The following is an 18,905-nucleotide window of genomic DNA, read 5'->3' as shown; positions in this document are numbered from 1 at the left end:
AGCATGTGCTATTTGTTATATCTACCAATTAGAGTTATAAAACCTCAAAAATCACCCTTATACTCAGGTGAAAATTGAAGGGGTATTGTCATATCATCACCTTTATCTCTTCTGTGACTCCTCCAATGCAATAAGGTTATGTTGACTCCATTAGCATGGTATTTATAATCCATTTTAAAGGCACCACAGCCACCCTTTCAGCTTCACCCCTGGTGAAGCATTATTTCTGGCTGTGTCTGTGAAGGTGTTTTCAGAGGATATTGGTGTGAGTCAGTGGATTGTGTGGGGAAGACCCACCCTCAATGTAGGTAGGCACCACCCACTGGGATAGGGGCCCTGGTGCAACAAAAAAGCACGAGAAAGGCAATTTTCTCTCTCCTATAGCCAGGACACTCTTCTCTTGACTTTGGACATCAGAACTCCAGGCTCTTCAGCATTTCAACTCCAAGACTTACTTATACCAGCATCCCCTGGTTTCTCAGGTCTTTGACCTTGGACTGAGAGTCACATCACCGACCTCCCTGGTTCTGGGCACTTGGACTTGTTCTGAGCCATGCTACTAGCATCCCGGGGTTTTCAGCTTACAGATGCCTGTCATGGGACTTCTCACCCTCCATAACCATGTAAGCCAATCCTACTAATAAATATTCTGCCCTGTATCTCTATCTCTCTATCTAATCTATCTTATTTTTTCTGTATCTCTGGTAAAAGCCTTCACCTGGAGTAGCCATTAGCACATACCTGTGGAAGAAATAGAGGAAACAATCATCAGAATTCTAGCAGTGCTGGAAATAATTCATGTTTCTCATCAGTGAAAGCAGAAAAGTTTGTCCTGAAAGGGACAGTGAGTAGTGCTCTCTGAAAGCTGTTATCTTAGTAGTTGGGCAAAATCAGCCCTAGATTAAATATTGGTAAAATTCCACCCAAAAAAGCTTAAAGGCAAGCTTTACAAAATCAAACTCTAAGTAAAAACCAAATTACAGAACAAAGTTAAAGGTTATTTAATTGACTGTAACCACACCCAGCACCCAAATAAGGAAAAAAATTATAATGGTTATCATCCAATAAAAATTATTAGGCATGCAAAGAAGTAGAAAAACATTATACATTAAATAAAAAGAAAGTCAATTACTGAAAGATGATATAAATGATAGAGTTAGTAAAAGGCAGTATAACTGTGTTCATACTATACTCTGTTATGTTAAGAAGTTAGAGGGAAGATTAAGCATGCAGAGACATGGAAGATAGAGAAACAGCCCAATCAAAATACTAGAGATGAAGCACAATACTTTATATGAAAAGTGTACAGGATGGAATTAACAGCTGGTTAGGTAATATAACAGAAAAGATTTATGAACTCAAAACAAGAAAATATTTGTAAATTAAAAAGAATCGACTCAGGAAAAGATTTTAAAAGCTCCAACATGAAAAGAGACAAAACAAAATACTCAAAAGGAGTTATTAACAAGCAGATAGAGGGTCAGGCTTCAGTAGCCTGATATACATGAAATCGGAATCCCTAAAAGAGAGGAGAAATGGGAGGGGACAAAAAGTATTTGATAGATATTACTCGAGACATTTCCATTCCTTGAAAACAAAAACACACAGTTCCCAAAAGCTCAACAAACTCATAGGACATGATTCACAAAGGAAATTATACCAAAAAACATCATGAATTTACATAGATTGTTAGATAACCAGATGGATATCTAGTTAATGATGATGATGAAGACAGATGTCAGATAGAGGAATACATAAAAAGTATGCAAATAAGCCATCAGTAGAGATAATATAAAATCATAGGAAATAGTCAATTATTAAAAATGAAGACAAAAATGTATGCTAAAGGAACAAAGAACACGTGGAACAAATAGAGAACAAATAGAAAATTGGTAGATTAAATTTAATAATATAAACAAATCAGATTAAATATGAATATGATTAAAACCACCCCAACTTAAAAAGCAAAAGTTGTTAGATTAAATAAAAAAGCAAAATCCAACTACATACTGCTTAAAGGAATTGACTATAAATATAAAGATACAAATATGATAAAAGTTAAGGATGGAAAAAGTCATATCATGCTAACCCTAATTCAAAGAAAGCTACAGTGGCTATAGTTATATTAGATAATATACACTTTGAAACAAAGAGCATTATCAAGATTTAAAAAAAAATCTTTTCCTAATGATAAAGCTGCAATTTCACCAAGAGGACATAAAAATCCTAAATGTTTACACACCTAATATACAACAAACAAACACTCATAGAAATGTGAGGAGAAATAGACATATCCTCAATTATTATTGATGGTTTCAACACCATTCTTTCAATGTTTAATAGAAATGGCAGGCAGAAAATCAGTTAAAGACAGGTAAGGATGTGCAACACTACAAACCACGGACTTAACTGACATTAGGGAACTCTCCCTCCAATGACAGCAGAATACACTTTCTATCTCACTCTGCCCCAGCAAGCGCCTTTATGACTAAATTGTTCAGATGGGAGGAAAGTTAATGAAGGGAAGAGAAAAGAGAAGTTCCCTTGGATATTTCACTGATAGAAGACCAATGGATTAAAAATTCTTGTCACCCTGGGCAGTCCTCAATTTTAAACACTTGATGATTATTAATTGACCGGAAACCCAAAATTTTGCATGATAAATTATATTTTACCTCTTGCCTGATTTACTGCAAAAGTTGTTAAATGGCTATCCACATTTCCAAAATTTGCCTCCTCAGATTTCGTTTCCTCTTCTGCTGCCAGAGTGATAATTCTGTGGTGTAAATCAGATGACTTGTATCATTGCCTTTCTTAAAACTCATCAGTGAGTCACTGTTGCATTTAATACAAATTTCTTGGCGTGACGTTAAAGGTTTTCTCACACTAGTTGTATTTCATACTCGAGTTTCACTACTTAATTATAATTACTTCATACAGGACTTCATAGAGGACTACTTGCTCTGCCTTCTTCGTCTACCGTGATCAACATAAACTTGTCTCTGAAATATTAATACCTCCAGTAAGTTGTTCTTGATACCAAATTGGGTTCATGTGGCCCTCCTGTGTGCTCACATAGCACCTTACTACTAATAAGCTAATGATTCACTGCATTGTAGAATCATTCTTCTGCAATGTGATTGCCTCCCCAGTAGTTTGTAAGTGCCTACAGGTTACTTGATCAGTGCATACTAAGCTCTAGTCCAGGTGGCAGGTATAAAGTTGATGACGAATAGATATTTTTGATTGCATGTTTGCTATGACTACAGAAACTCCAAGATCCTATTTCTGATTGAGACAAGATAGCAGTTCATCTGGACAAACAGGCATGAGTGTCTTTAACACACAAAGCACATCTCTATGAGTAGCATGGACTGTCCACATATTTCTGGAGATTGGTGACTGCAGGATGTCTGCTTTTGGGGTCTGGGAAGGTCGGGGGAGGGAAGATTTTCATTTAGAATTTGAAAGGAAGACTATCCACATTTTCCTCTTGTCCAACAAGGTTTTAAATTTCCTCTCGGCGGGACTAAACTTTAGACAATTTTCTTCCTGCCTGGAGACCTCCAACCTCCCTCTCACCAGCCCTTACAGAGACCAGCGGTCCTAACCACAAAGGCCCCTCCTCCTCTCTTTTCTTAGAGCACTTACTTTAGAAAACTTGTAATTCCTTTTCTGTTCTTTTGAGATGCAAATCTTTTTAAAAGCCTCTTAATTGTTTCACACAGCAAGAATGTCTTTCTCAAGGACCTGGGAGCCATCCCTTTGAAATGTAACTATCAAGCCATCAAGGAAGAAAGAGCCCTGTCTCCCAGTGGCTTTGGGATGGTAGAAGTCTAATTTCAGAGAGGGTACCTTGCTTTATGGAGATTGGAGAAAGTTGACTTGCTAAAATCACATGCAATAAAGCAATAGTGCCCCCTGAGATAGATTATAGATAAATATATAGATAATACACACATATATTATATATGTATATATAGAGAGACATATCCCCCCCACGCACATACACACAATTTCCCACATGGAGATAAAACCGGTTAACATCTCAGCTCCAGGTGTTTTAAGTATCACCTGTAGCTTACTCTAGTAGAAATTATATTAACCTCAGAAGAGAAAAGTTATCTCCTGAGAGAATTTCTGTTTCCTATCTGATTAGATAATTCTCACATAGGCAAACAGACATGGGGGAAAGGAAACAGGATATTAATAATAAACAAATGTCTGTCGCTGGATTGCTGTGAATAAGAAATCAGAGTGTGGTGGTTTTGACAAACAGAGGTGGAGCCAGGGAACCAAGTCACAACTAGGTGTGTGTGTTGAGGGGGTGGTAGGGTGTAGCTTTCTACCTACTTCAGCTCAAAGACCTTAAACAAATGCATTCAGCTTGAAGCAAATCAATATAAATGCTTTTGTCCCTTTCTTTGGTTTTAAGTTTGTATAAGCCCGAAAAATTTCAAGAATAATAAAAAAAAAAGGAGAGAAAACTGATCCTTATCCATGACACAGGTATAAATTAAACTTATCAGGAGAATGCTTTATAAAACTAGAGAATCAGTGTATTAATTTGCCATTAGAAATAAAGCTGGTTGTGCTGTTGAATTCATTTCTGATATACAAGCTACCAAAAGAAAGCATATGTGAAAATCATATGACATTATTTTAGGGAGGGCAGATTAAGAACAATAAAAATTAGTTGTGAAAAAGAGACGTTTAATATCATTGGGATTAAAAGAGAGATGTATCTTCATTCTTCTTATGTAAAATATTAAAATGCACAAAGGATGGACATTTCTTTTCCCCTGCACCTTTCTGTATGGGCATTGTTAACATTTTGTGTCTTTGATTTGCCTTCCTAGATATTTCCACAGATCACAAAGTGCCATTGCCATTTGATACATTCATAGTTTAGATTTGTTAATTATAATCTATAACTGTCACATCTTCTTGGCAAGATAAAGCAGGTGTATTTGAGGGGTTTTTGTTGTTGTTGTTGTTACTGTTGTTATTGCTGTTGTTTCTCTTTCCTTCAAGGTGATATTGCATATCACACTTTGATATTATTTTTGTCTAAATTTACACTTTATATCTCAAAGGGCTATCCCATCACCCTCCTCCCTAAGAATGTAGAAGAGGCCTCTCCAGATCTGTAAATGCTGATATTAAATTCTTCTATAATAGAAATTTTGAAGTTTAAAAGATTATTGATTTTTTTTTCTGAAAAACAGAACAAGTTTCTCTGTCCATCTTTTGAAAAGACTTTGGATAAAACATCAAAATGCTCCTCCATTTTAAGAAATGGTGTCTCTTTAGGAAATGAAAATTCACTAAACATGATTTTCAGACCCTGACACCATTTACAAAGTAAGGCCAAACTCTGCTCACACAAACTTATATTTGTATAGCATTATTAACCTCTAAGGTTGTATTCACATCACAGCTTAGATTTTTCAAAATTTCCTCCTGTGGACCCAGACAGGAGGTGTAGAAAGCACACATTTAAAATATCTAACTCCATATAAGTTAGCAGAAGCAAAGCAACGAGGAAGCGAGTTGAATAGAAGCTTTAGATTGTGATATGCACTCTGGAGACATATAGTTGCCATGGTGACAAGAGCTAGGTGAAAACACAGAAAGACTGACAGACGAATGGATGAAATAAGATCTTATTTCTCAATTCATATTGTATATAATTTGCTATTTTTTGAAGAGCAATTTCTATTAGCCCTGCCAAGGGAAATACAATACTGAAGTCATTTAAAAATTCATTAACATTTTAAAATAATCAGTTAATTTATTTCAAATGAAAAATGTTTTGGTCCAATATGATCACTTTTCTAGGAACAGCAAAGAACCCTTGATAATCACCTGTGAAGAAGAGAGAACTGGTATCCCACTTAAGAAAAGCTATCCACTCCCAAGGACCTGTAAGCAATAGGTCCAACCTATTGGTTGGTACTTTCATCACCTCTACTTCGGAATTTAATTCTTAATTTTTCATAAACTCAAAGCAAAATTTTGACATTAAAGGTTCCCCAGTGTCTTTGTGTCACTAAAAGTGGCTATCAAAATTCGCTGTTAGATGAAGTTATCTTCTTGTTTGGAGAAAGGAACCCCTCAAAGAACTCTGTATGTTCTGTTTGTTTATGAAAAGTCAAGCAGGAATTTCAGTGTGGGTGGGCGAGGAGCGCTTGGTAATTTGGTGGTCTGAGTTACTGAGCTGAGCCAGTCCCTATGGAGCTCCTGTGAGGAGCATAGCTGATATCTGCTACCCATTCACTTGATATAATTACCTTATAACATCCTCAAGATATAGCAAAGACTGCAAAATTAAACACTCTTTAGTAAATTACACCTGAGGTTTAGAGAGGGATGTTGGCTTATTTAAATGAAGGAGGGAAGGAGCAGTGACAATGGCATAAAGAATTGAGGACAAAAGAACCAAGAGTAATAGAAAAATCCAGACCTTCAGCCATAGGGAAGGTGTCATTGAGAATTCCACACAAACATGGGAGAGGATTGAACTCCTTTCAGCTATGCAGTCCTGGACTTGTCATTATAGGTTTGTTTGTTTGTTTGTTCATTAAGGAAAACAGGTTACTGATGTTATGTATTTATTTCACATATGGAAGGAAGATCTGCTACACATGGGAAATAAATATAGTTTTGCTTATCGTTTTTAAAAAATCTGGAAAAATGTAAAAGTGGCAGACCTGGATTTTAAAGCAAATGGATATTTGAACACATAATACTCACATATAGAATTAAAATCTCTAATTTTAGATAATTTAACACTTTGTTATGGCTAGACATAGATATAGATATAGATGATATAGATACAGATAAAGATATAAATACAGTTATAGATACAGATTCAGGTAGATTAAAATATAATCTCAATAAGAAGCTTATAATAATAGCAGGTGACAATTTCTGAAAAAGATAGCTTTAAGATATTTCTGTAAAATAATCTTCCAAAAACTCTACCAGCATCTAATTTTGTAAAGCAATTGCCCCAGTTAGTTATCAAATCAAAATTTAATGAAATGATATAATATTATCACTTAATTTTAAGAATAATTAGAAAACCCATATATAATGCTTTCAAACTACAATTTTTTATTTTTTTCTTTTTGTTTCCTATAAGGATATATATATATATATCCTTATAGGAAACAAAAAGAATATATATATTTGAGTGAAATAAATATAAATATATATTTATTTGAGTGACTCTAGGCAGTGACTCAGAAATTATAGTCGTTACCCTCAAGAAGTTTAGAGTAACCCATGTGTGCAGTCAGCAAGCTGGAAGAATGATCACAGACATAAAGGGGAACACAAGTAATTCTGTTAAAAGTGGAATATTTGAATGCTCTTAAAAGCAGAATATTCTATGAACCAAAAGTAACAATGTTGTATTAGAGACTCAGGGAGGAAGATACTAAATCCAGTTGTAATACAGAAGATGTCAGGGTAGAGTTCTAGGTTTTGTGCCCCAGTATCATAACAATCAGTTTCAACTCACAGATATTTATTTGAAGAGGAAACAAGAAAGGTAAGAGGGTCACATTTGAGGATACTTTATCAGAGTCAAAAAGGATTTATTTTTTGAGGTTTGTGGTTATAAAAAATTTTGGAAAACAAGCCAAAATTAAAATGTTAGGAACCATTCCATGCCTATCAAGTCTTTTCATAAATTGAATGAAAATAATTTATAACTGGATACCTGAAAGACTAGAGGCACAGCAGACTCATAGCAGCCATAATACATCTCTGGAAGAGAAAGGAGATGCCCCATTGACCCGATAGCCTACTTCCACATAGATGATTCAGGCCCCGAATGGAACATGGGCAGGGACGACACCAGATTGTTATCTCGCCAGCCACTCTTAGAACCCTTGTCCCTTTGAGTCTCATGCAGTCTATTTATACTCTCATCATTCTTTCTCATTTCTCTATTATATTCATCTCTCTTATCATATCACTCAAGCGCATGGATTGAAGACCTTTGAAAAATGTCTGTCATCATCATGAAAGATTTCACCATTGATGTGGCACACACATTTAAAATACTAAATCTAACAGCATTTAGACTTTTGCTCACCAGGACTCTCTGGTGCTTAACATACTCCCTGCCAAACAGTGGGTGTATAGTAAGCACATAATAAATGTTGTCAATTAATATGTGATCAGGACTTCTGCTTCTCTCTTGGGGTCATACATAACCTGTCATCACCTGGAACTGCTCACCCTTATCAATTATAAAGCTATTTAGTTGTTTCTTTGATTTAGCTTTCTAGAACCATTTCTTACCAGGGCTAATTTCCCAAGCAATGTTTGGTGTATATGTGTATACACACACACACACACACACACACGTGCATACATATATACACACACATATATACTTTATATCGTATAACATTCATAAACACCTTCAACTACTGTATCTCTCTCTTTTAAAATTTGTATTTGTCCTCTCCTAAACTTACTTCCACCAGAACTCAGCCATGGAACTAGAAAAAGAAAAGAAAAATAGTAAAATATTTAAGTGCTTTTCTTCTGCTGCATCCATTCAGCAAAGTCCAGAGCCCTTTAAATTCTCTAAAGCATTTAAGGATTTAAGCTGTAATCCTTAAATCTATCTTCTAAGTATACTGAAACCTCAAATGGTCATCATGTATTCTCTTTCTCATTTAGTAGCTCAGTCCCATCATCATAAAGGAAAATGGGAATCTTGTTTTAGAATTTACCATATGCCATTACTAAAAATCTTTCTTGAGTGCATGTTGTCATTCTTGTAGCCCTGAAAATCAGTTCTTTATAGAACCAACCAAGTAATATAAAACACAGAGCTGACCATAGCACTTCTCTTAAACATGTGCATGTGCACCCAAGCACACACACATGCACACGACTTCCAGTGGCTTCCACCTCCCACAGGATAAATGCAAACTACTTACCATGCTCTATGAAGCCCTCCACTACCTGATACCTGCCGACATCCCCAGCAGTGTGCACATCTTCTAGTTGTAATTCCAGACACCTCCTGACATTGGTGTCTTTGTTGCTCAGATGGCCATCCTAAACACCACCCTCCCATCTTCCTCTAGATGCTTCCTGTTCTCCATAAGATTAATGTCAGCCTCCTCCAGGAAACTTGTCCAGGTCTTTCTCCTTCCCTAGGCTCCTCCTACATTTCAAGGGCTCTACACTTCATACTATATTTCTACATTTTGTTTTAGAAAGTTAATTCATATTTCTGTCTCCATAAAAATTGGATAAGAAACTATTTTGTCCAGTTCCATGCTGCCAGAATTTCACACACTACCCATACAGGTTTGCTAATGTTAATTACTACCTTAATTTTCCAAAGTAAAAATATCAGAAATACATACCTCTTTCCCAAAGTTCAATTAGTCATCACATCATATCCATTCTATTTTTAACAACAATTGCAAAACTGCAATTTTCTCTTCATCCCTTCATACAACTACACTTATCCAGACTCTCAACATACTTTATCTGGACAACTACAAATTCAGTCCATTCTCTCTATTTTTATAAGACCATTAGCAATAAAATCAAATCATATTATATAAATTCTCTAAAGCCTCAGAAACAATGAAGCCAATGGCGACACTCTCAGAGAAGGTGAAGGCCAGAGAGGCTGGGGGTTGGGTCTCTGGTGCAAGTCCTGGAGTTCAAAATCTGGAGAACCTGGAGTTCTGAGGTCCACGGGTGGGAGAGGAAAGGCGTCCTGGCCCCAGAAAAGAAAGAACACGTATTTTCCCCGCCTCTGCCTTTTTGTTCCACCTGAGAATAATTAGTGCAATTATTGAGAATGGTCAATGTTTTACCAGCTACTTGGGTATGCCTGAATCCAGTCACGTTGACATCCAAAATCAACCATCACACTGAACTAACTTGCCACTTTTGAAAACACACTATGAAATCTTACTGGCTACCTTAGGAAATGATAGATCTTTGCTAATTGTTATAACAGATGCTAAAACAACATCATTGTAACAATATATCAAGAAAACATGAGTGAGAATTTAGATTAATTGAATATATCTAATAAGGATAAATTAGAGAATGAGCTATTTGTATATTTAATAGGCTTTCTCTTCCAAATTTGTGACCTATCTGGTAAACATCGATTTCATTAGTTATACAACTGATGTCAATAACAAAGAATTAGTCTCATTTCATTCAGGAATTATACATTTCTAGACAACCCATAATGATATATTGTGAGTGGAACCAAAGCATTCACCAAGTCACGCAGAAGAAACTGCTCTTGTCTGACTGAGAGGCTTGGGGAAAAGTCTACACAGGGGAAACAGGTGGGGTGACAATTAATAATAATAGAAATTTGCCAGATAGTTAAGTGGGAGAGGGAAAAATCCAGAAACAGAGAATAACTTGTTTATAGATAAGCTTGGAAGAGCATAGTGAGTTTGGGAAGCTACATGTTGTTGGTTTTTATGGAAACAAAACATGGAAAAGGGAAATAGCTAGCAGTTGAAGAAAACCATAGGCTTCTTTCATAGTTATTACACAGTAGTCCTGAGATAAACTGTGTAAGAACTGAGAAATATTAAATGTGAGACTGATGACTTTTAGAAAAGAGATTTGCAAAACATATTGTGCAACCTAGTTAGATCCAAAAGTCTTTGGTACATCAATTGATAGGTTGTGGGAAATGTAAGTAAGATGCTCTAGATACTCATTAAAGGTGACAAAACATTCACTAGCCATGACAACAAAAGCAAGCATTTTCCCAGACTGTTGGGGCATTTATTATACCCACTTAGCTGACACTTCCCATTAGTTCCTCTGATGAGACATATGTTGCTTCAGTCAGCAATTTAAACACCTATTATTGTGAACTATGTGTGGAGTGTACTTAGAAAGGAAGGACGTATTTCTAGAAAGCCAGTAAGATCTATTAACTATTACAGAAAATATGAAGATGGATTAAGCACAGTCCTTTTCCTTTATGTACACATAAAACTAAAACATAATCCATTGTATTATAAATATCATAAATCAGAATGAATCGAGTGCTACAGGAATTCAATGGAGAGAGAAATCCCAACTGATTGGGGAAACTCCATCAGTTTTGTGGCAGATTTTGTGCAAGATACAGAATACTGGACTAAACAGAACTAGATTTAAAGAAAAAACAATGAGAACAGACTTAAAGGAGATAGTAGTTTTACAGTGGAGAGAGGAATACAGAGGAAACATTCCAGAAAGAAGGTTCATTATGTTCCAAAGCTGAAAATGCACAGAAAGGGAAGAGTGGGTACAGTCTGACTCATGATCCAGTATATATGACACAATGTGAATGAAGTTGGAAGAGCTCAAAGAGAAGCTGTGGGAAGATTCGGTTTAAAACAGTGTTGCTAATCACTTTACGGACATTCAGAATCATATACTATAAAGAAGAGTGTGATTCCCATCTTAGAATCTCCTTAATTATATTCTACAATGTCATAATTTTTAATTGGTTGAGGCTCATACCAGATAATTATATACAGAATTGTTGTTGGTATAAACAATTATTTGTTTTCTAAGATTAAACCATAATCAATTATTAGTAGGCATATATATTTTTAAAAACTAAAATAAATTATTGTGATAGATTCATGTAATGGTACACATATTATTGTTTGGTTTTTATTGGTTCTTCATATTTTCTTAAATATTTGGTTAAGAAAAATGATGCTTCTTATTTTATTACCTTATAAAGTTTAAACCTTTTATGAGGAGAGGAAAAAATGTCTGTTAAAAAATGATGTTTTTGCAGTGGTAAGAGTATTTAGTTTTCTTTAAAACCAGATCATCAGGGCAACTATAAAGCAGATGGTGATAGGCACTACCATCATTAATATCTGTCTAGAAAAATGCAGGGGGTAAATTAATTTTAGATAATTTGAAATTTTTTCTTTTCAAAGAATATATTTCTGTGAAAGTTGTTTGTTTCTGTGAACTTCCTGATTAAATAAAATGCATAGATGTGTTTGTATATTTGTATGTAGCTAAGGAGAAAATTTATTCCTTTGTTATTTGTACCAACCATCAGCTTAAAAACAAGCAAAAATGGTGCTAAAAAGGGTGGTGCTAAGTAACTAGAAATAAACAAAATTTCCTCCAATTCCAGAAATGCACAAAGAAACATTCTGGAGTATATTGAATATTAAACCTGAAATTAACACAGCACCTTTCATCCCATTTCCATCCTAATTATTTTAGAGTTGTCTTGAAATAGCAGACTTCAAAGCATTAAAAATGTGGATAAAGAATTAATGAACATCAATCTTGATTTACTAAGAATATGCCGCATTAACTTTTTTGCTTAAAAGGATTGTTAAATTTACATATTGTAGATTAGGAAATCAATAGTCCCAAAATGTGTTCTAAAATATCATTTTTTCAGGAAGTTTTTGGAGAAAAAACTTATATGATGAAATAAATTTTGGAAAAACTATATGACATGTGCTGGACTTGGAGAATAACAACACAAATTAGCAAATGAAAAGTTATAAAAAAGTCTGAGTCAACGTTTCTTAAAATTATTTTTAAACCAAATCTGCTTTCACAAAAGAGACAATATAAGTCATGATTGAAGTTGTGTTTTGGGAAACACTAAAGATGATTAAATTCAAAATCTTCAATCCAATGTCAATATTAAACCTTATTTCTTAGGATACCCCTCCAGATAGGAAAATGTACGTGGATTTGACAGTAGTGTAGTTAAGTAAGTTCAAAGGTTTTTTAAATGTGTTTTTTAAAATAAAAAATGTTGAGATAAACTTCTTTCCAAAGATCCAACAACAGCAACAACAACTAGCTGAAGAGAAGAGGTTAGGAACGATTAGGGAAGGTTAACAGTGACAGCTTAGATTTTAGACCTTTTTGAATCACCACGTAAGAACAGCAGAAGTAAACTGGGTACTAAAAATATATTTTCTGTCTTTAGACAAGCTAGTTGTCAAGGTAGACCCACGACCACAGTGTAGAAGAAGGTGGGGACACGGCCAGTCTTGCAGGGCTGCACGGTGGCCGCAACTCCACGGCACAACGCAGAGGGAAGCCTCGGGTGTCTGGTGAACCCGAGCTGAACCACTGACACTGTCCCTGCAGAGTGGCCTCCAGGGAAAGCCCCACAATCAGAAGACACTGCCGTGCTGCAGTCAACTGCGAGCCAGAGACGGCCAAGAGAGAAGGAGGAGAAAGAAGGTTCAGAGAAAAGTTGGGGGGAGAAACAGAGTCATGAAATCTCAGAAAGTGAGCCACTTGTTTTTAAACACTATATAAAAACAACAATCTAAAAGCTCATCTGAGCCATCTAAAAGTTCAGGAGAACACACTCCTCATCAAAATGTGCCATAAAACAGCATCAAGGTTGTGGGGATCTGAAGAAGGAGCAGGCATGTTCACCACAGAGGCACACGGCGGCCCCCCCAGGACAATACAAAGGAGATGCAGTGGGCACCGGAGGTGCCCATCGCCAGCTACACCACCTTCGACCATCAGGTGCAAAAGCCCTGCAGGCTGTGCCAACCATCAGAGCACAGTGGCTGCAGTTTCCCTTCTGCCTTCTGTGTGTCCTGGCTTGGCACCATAAACAGGAGGAAATTTGAGGTGCAATAGTCCACTTTAGACAAGTTGACGCAGTTCAAGACCACCAGGGCCACACATTCTGGATCTGAATCAGGAAGCCTGGACGGAGGAGCTGGGTGTGGCATTCCATGGTCCACAGTGTTCCCATAGTTGAAGTCCTCAGGCTGAACATCTGCGTGCCACATGCCACTACTTCTAGATCTGTGAATGAGAGCAATTTGCATTCAGGCCAAAGGAAGGGGTAAAAACCATTCACAAATCAGGTTTGTTGATAAGCACCAATTCTGAAGATTTTTTTTCTGAATTCAATGACAACAAATCAACATAAGACCAAGCATAATTCTGCAGAACAAGGCATATAAATTGTTATCCCGATAAATATGATACTCCGATAATCTGAAAATGATTTAATAAGCAAAATATAAAACCATCTTAAAATGTCACGCACAGTTTGTGCAATGAGTTAGAAGAACCTGTCCTTCATTAAATAACAACATTAATAGGAAAGAACAAGTTATTATAAAAGGAGAAAGAAAATAAAAAAGGGTGACTTCCTGAACTAAGAAAAATATTGTTAAAAATGGTGTTTTCCAGGTGTTTTAAGACAAACTGTGCTTACTATCCCTTGTATAGTTTCCAACTTACCATTAAAATAGCCCTGAGAGTATACTGGAATAGATAAAATTGACAATCTTTTGAAACTAAATATCAGAGTTCATTACGTATTGGAGAAATTCTATATTGTTATGGGCAAGGAAACTTCTCCTAACCTCACTTGACGGTTGCGTTCTTAGCATACAGATGCTCCAACTGCTGAGTGTGGAGAGCGAGATTTGTCCACAAAAAGGGAAGTAACACACTTTGAATCTCGCCCACTTCATGTTTCAATATTTATAATCCACAGACTGTACCGAACAACCACTCTGCATTTTTAAGAGAACAAATGATCTGAGCCAACCAGAGCAGTGATGGCACATACTGTAGGATATATCTTCTGTGTCTATTCAGGGACTAGAAATTCTTGAATTCAGCACCACTGGGATAAAAACAAATCAATGGCAGCATAGGTATATCTTGGCATGAATAAAAAGCCCCAGAAAAATACATGGAATACAGAGACGGAGAAATTAATAGAACTAGTAGCAAATGGTTAATGTGTTCCACGTGTTAGACCAAACTCCCTCCTGTACATAGTCAGGGAACAAAAACCAAGCAATATGTGCAATCAGGCAAGATGTGGCCCTGTGTCTAACCAGCACAGTCAGGGCATAACCATCTACACCCATATATATCCATTTTTAAGAGAAAGAAGCCATTAGTAGCAATTTAATAGTTTCATAATTATAATAACAATAATTAATAATAAACTAACCATTCTAAATAATTAAAATTAATTCTTAAATTATGTCTCCAAATCTCATACCCACTGGGTTAAGTTTGTGATTGTACATATTGAATGCAGTGCTAATCCATCCCCAAGTACAGTGGAACAATGCTAATGTCCTTAGATTATCAATGTAACTCCGTGTGCCTTGTAACTATCTTTTGGCAGTGTGATGTACTTATATAACATGCATTTAGAGTCTGAAAATAGCACGTTTCCATTGCCAGATTTAATCATTACTGCTGTAGCTGTTTTATTTATTTATTTATTAACTTTTTATTTTTTTTCTTTGGGTTTTACTATTTAATTCTACTCCCTACAGTGATTGTTACCACTCTGCAAGTGCATGAGGTGATCTAGCCAAAGAATAACTTTATCAGTATTCGAGATGCCATGTGGCATTATGCTGAAATGGATTGTGGACTTTTACGTGCGTTTTAAAATAAATACGAAATTACATATATCTTTTTAAAAAAACAAATTAAGACATTTTTTATCCATTTAGCAATTTGGAAGGGCTTATACTCTGAGGAACAATGTTTACTGGATTTGATCATAAAGGAATCATTGCTTGAAATCCATTTAGCCTCCAAAATAATTTCTTCTGACAATTAGGGATTTGTTAAGGACTTCTAAATAACACTGATTTAGGGGACTTCTATATAGGAAAACCTGAATCTCATAGAAAGTCTTAGTAGTAGATATAAAATATTGCTAAAATATGTAAATGTGTTATTTTTTATTAACACCCAAAGAATGTGAAATCTTGATATACTTAACCCATTTAAAGCATAACTGCAAATATCATAGTAAAATCTTTAAGCTGAAAAAAAATGTCACAAACTACAAGCATAAAATAAAACTACAAGCATTTTTTAAAACAAATGAGACACTCTCAGACCTTCAATGAGAGCCTGTTTATGGATGTACACTTAATTTACATTTGTTTATATAAAGAATAGGGACCCCCAAACTTTCTGGATGTTTATAACTTTTTATTCAAGTTAGATAATGAAATATTGAGGAAATTAATAAAGTCCAATAAAAAAAGAATAGGAACAATGCATAAGAAGGTAACAGTGCATGAAATGTTCTCTGGCCTATTGGCCTAAGTAAACTGTGCTTGAGAGCCAAATTCCTGGCAAAGGACTATACTTGTATGTCTTCATTAATACAAAATGTAAATATTTAATCTTATGTAACTAAAGCTGAAGTCCACCAGAAGGCAAAGCAATTATTTTGGTAAATAACATTAAGTAGGACAGAAAGGCATGAAATTTACTGGCATTGACATAATTTATAAAAATCACTTGCTTAATCTTCTCCAATTGCATGCCTGTTCAAACCCCAGAAGTATTAGACACCATATCAGGGAGTATTGCATTTTCTTTAGGAAACTTGTTAGGGAATAGAAGAGTGGTCACTCATTCTATTAATACCTCCACCATTTATAAATCATATGAACTGATGAAATCATTTAATATATCTAATGCATTTCACACTGCTCGTAAGAATAGCCACACAGCATGTCACGAATGTGCAATGACATTGTGTAATATATCTGAAAAAGCTACAATTTATAAATTCCTATATAAATGTAAAGCTTATATATGTAATTATTTTCATAGATACATGATCTCAATGAAATTTGGAATGAAAAGGAATGTTGTTTTATGAAAAACTAAATTTTGGAGTAAAACATGTAGAATGAATAACTTTCAGAATCATAATGTCAATGTCTGTAGAATTTTATATAACAATAATGGCTTTCCAAGCTGTTACATTATTGACATCTGTCTCAGACTTCCATTTAATTCTATTTGGTCTTATTGCCTGCATCCAGAAAGCAACTTTCTTGCATTTCCTCCCAAGTGGTATGACACTTGGAAAAGGTAGATCATGACAACCTCTATTCTAGGGTTACATTGATTTCCAGACATGCAAAACACATCCTGCTTCTTCAGAAAGCAGCACCGTCATTAGTCCCTGCTATTTTCCATTTGACACATTTGAAACTGACAGTTATGGCTGTAGAAAGCCATCAGAGGAACTGAAATCCAGGAAAGAACCTTATTACTTGTAACAGGTCACTGAAAGCACTTATGATTTCAAAAATTAGCATTTCATCAAAAAAATTTCTATTTAATTAAACCTGCCAAAATTATATTATCAATGTGTAATATAAATGTATGTATTATTGAAAAGTTTACAGTATATTTTCAGTAAATAACATGCTTTATTTTATAAAAAAAGGGAATTATTCTTTATCTCAATAAATTTTCTATAATATAACCATCAACTTGTTTGCTTTATGCCAATGATATACAGGTAAATACTTGGGCAATGTTAGCCTAAGGTAGAGCATGACAGCTTCTTATTGCACATATGTGTATATCTGTATTTCAAAACTTTACTTAAGGCCAGGTGCAGTGGCTGACACCTGTAATCCCAGTACTTTGGGAGGCCTAGACAGGAGGATCACTTGAGCCCAAGAGTTTGAGACTAGTCTGAGCAACATAGTGAGACCTCATCGCTACAAAAACATAAAAAATAAAATAAAAAATTAGCCAGGTGTGGTGGTGTGCACCTATACACCTATAGTCCTAGCTACTTCAAAAACAACAACAAAAATAAATAAATAAATAAAAACAGAAAATCTTTGCTTTTTGCCAGAATGGGGTCCTAGGCCTGAACAAATTTTCTGCAGCTCCCTTGGCTTAAGAAGCTTTTGCTTTTTTTTCTTCCCACAGGGGCAAGGTCTAATTGCTTGGAATGGTAGCAGGAGGGCTTCTGGCCACTCCTCAGAAACAGATTGTTGTTACTTTTTAACTGGGTAAAAGACATGTGCTGAAGCCAGGGGTTTCCTGTTCTTTCTTCCTCTGGGACAGATAATTCCTTCCACCTGACCCTGAGAAAGCTTGAGACATTTTTCTGGACTCTGAACAATGACATATTTCCTGCCGAGCCCCACAAGGTTTGAGACTTTGGTTGATAAGAGAGAAAGGCCTAGTGTAAGGATGGAATTTCATGCCTATGCACCACCAATGTGGAAAAATTTATTTATTTTTATTATTTTTTTAATTTCAGAATATTACAGGGGTACAAACGTTTTGGTTACATACATTGCTTTTGTACCATTTGAGTCAAAGTTGTAAGTGTGTCCATCATCCAAACGGTGTGCACTGTACCTATTAGGTGTGGAAATACCCATCCCCTCCTCCCCACTCCCACTTGCACTGCCCCCACCCAGACTTTCTTATGAGCACCCAACAGAGGCCCTTAGCAAAAGCTTGCAATCCACTGCAAATTTTCTTTGTGTTTAGAGCTTCCATGATTCTAACCCATTATTATAGCCCTATATGATTGGTGGCAATTAATTAAAATCTTAGCAATCTTCTTAGTCACTTTTTGGTGGTCACCTCTATTTCTTGAGCTCTTCTGAAGATAAAACATCACCAGCATTCCTTTGAAGGGGCTGGCTGCAATTTTGAATTTAGTCCACCTGTTTGCCTTGTGACTTAGGTCCCTGGTGGACTCAAAGAAAGTAATTATTTTGTAGAGTATCAGATTTTTTTTCTCATCATTTCAGGAGGACACTTCTCTCATGCAGCTTCCTACATCTTAAGCAGAAGAAAAATGCCACCAATTTTTATTAACTTTATTATCTCTTTGGACTGAGGGAGCCAAAAAAAAAGTCTAAAAATGTTACAATTTAGACGTTTAGAAGAAGTGCCCCAAGAGCAGTCACTGGAGAGGTAGTGTTTGGGGGCTAAGTACGAATGGAGGGTGGAGGGTGAAGCTGGTTCTGCAACCTCTTCAAAAGAGTGAAACTGAATTCAACTGCTGCTTTAGGGAGGACCAGCTGCTGCACTGTGGAGGGTGT

This window comes from Microcebus murinus, chromosome 17 (genome assembly GCF_040939455.1).
Source record: "Microcebus murinus isolate Inina chromosome 17, M.murinus_Inina_mat1.0, whole genome shotgun sequence".
NCBI classification, from domain to species: Eukaryota; Metazoa; Chordata; class Mammalia; order Primates; family Cheirogaleidae; genus Microcebus; species Microcebus murinus.
The sequence above is the reverse complement of the archived record's forward strand: the minus strand, read 5'-3'. Positions refer to the sequence as shown.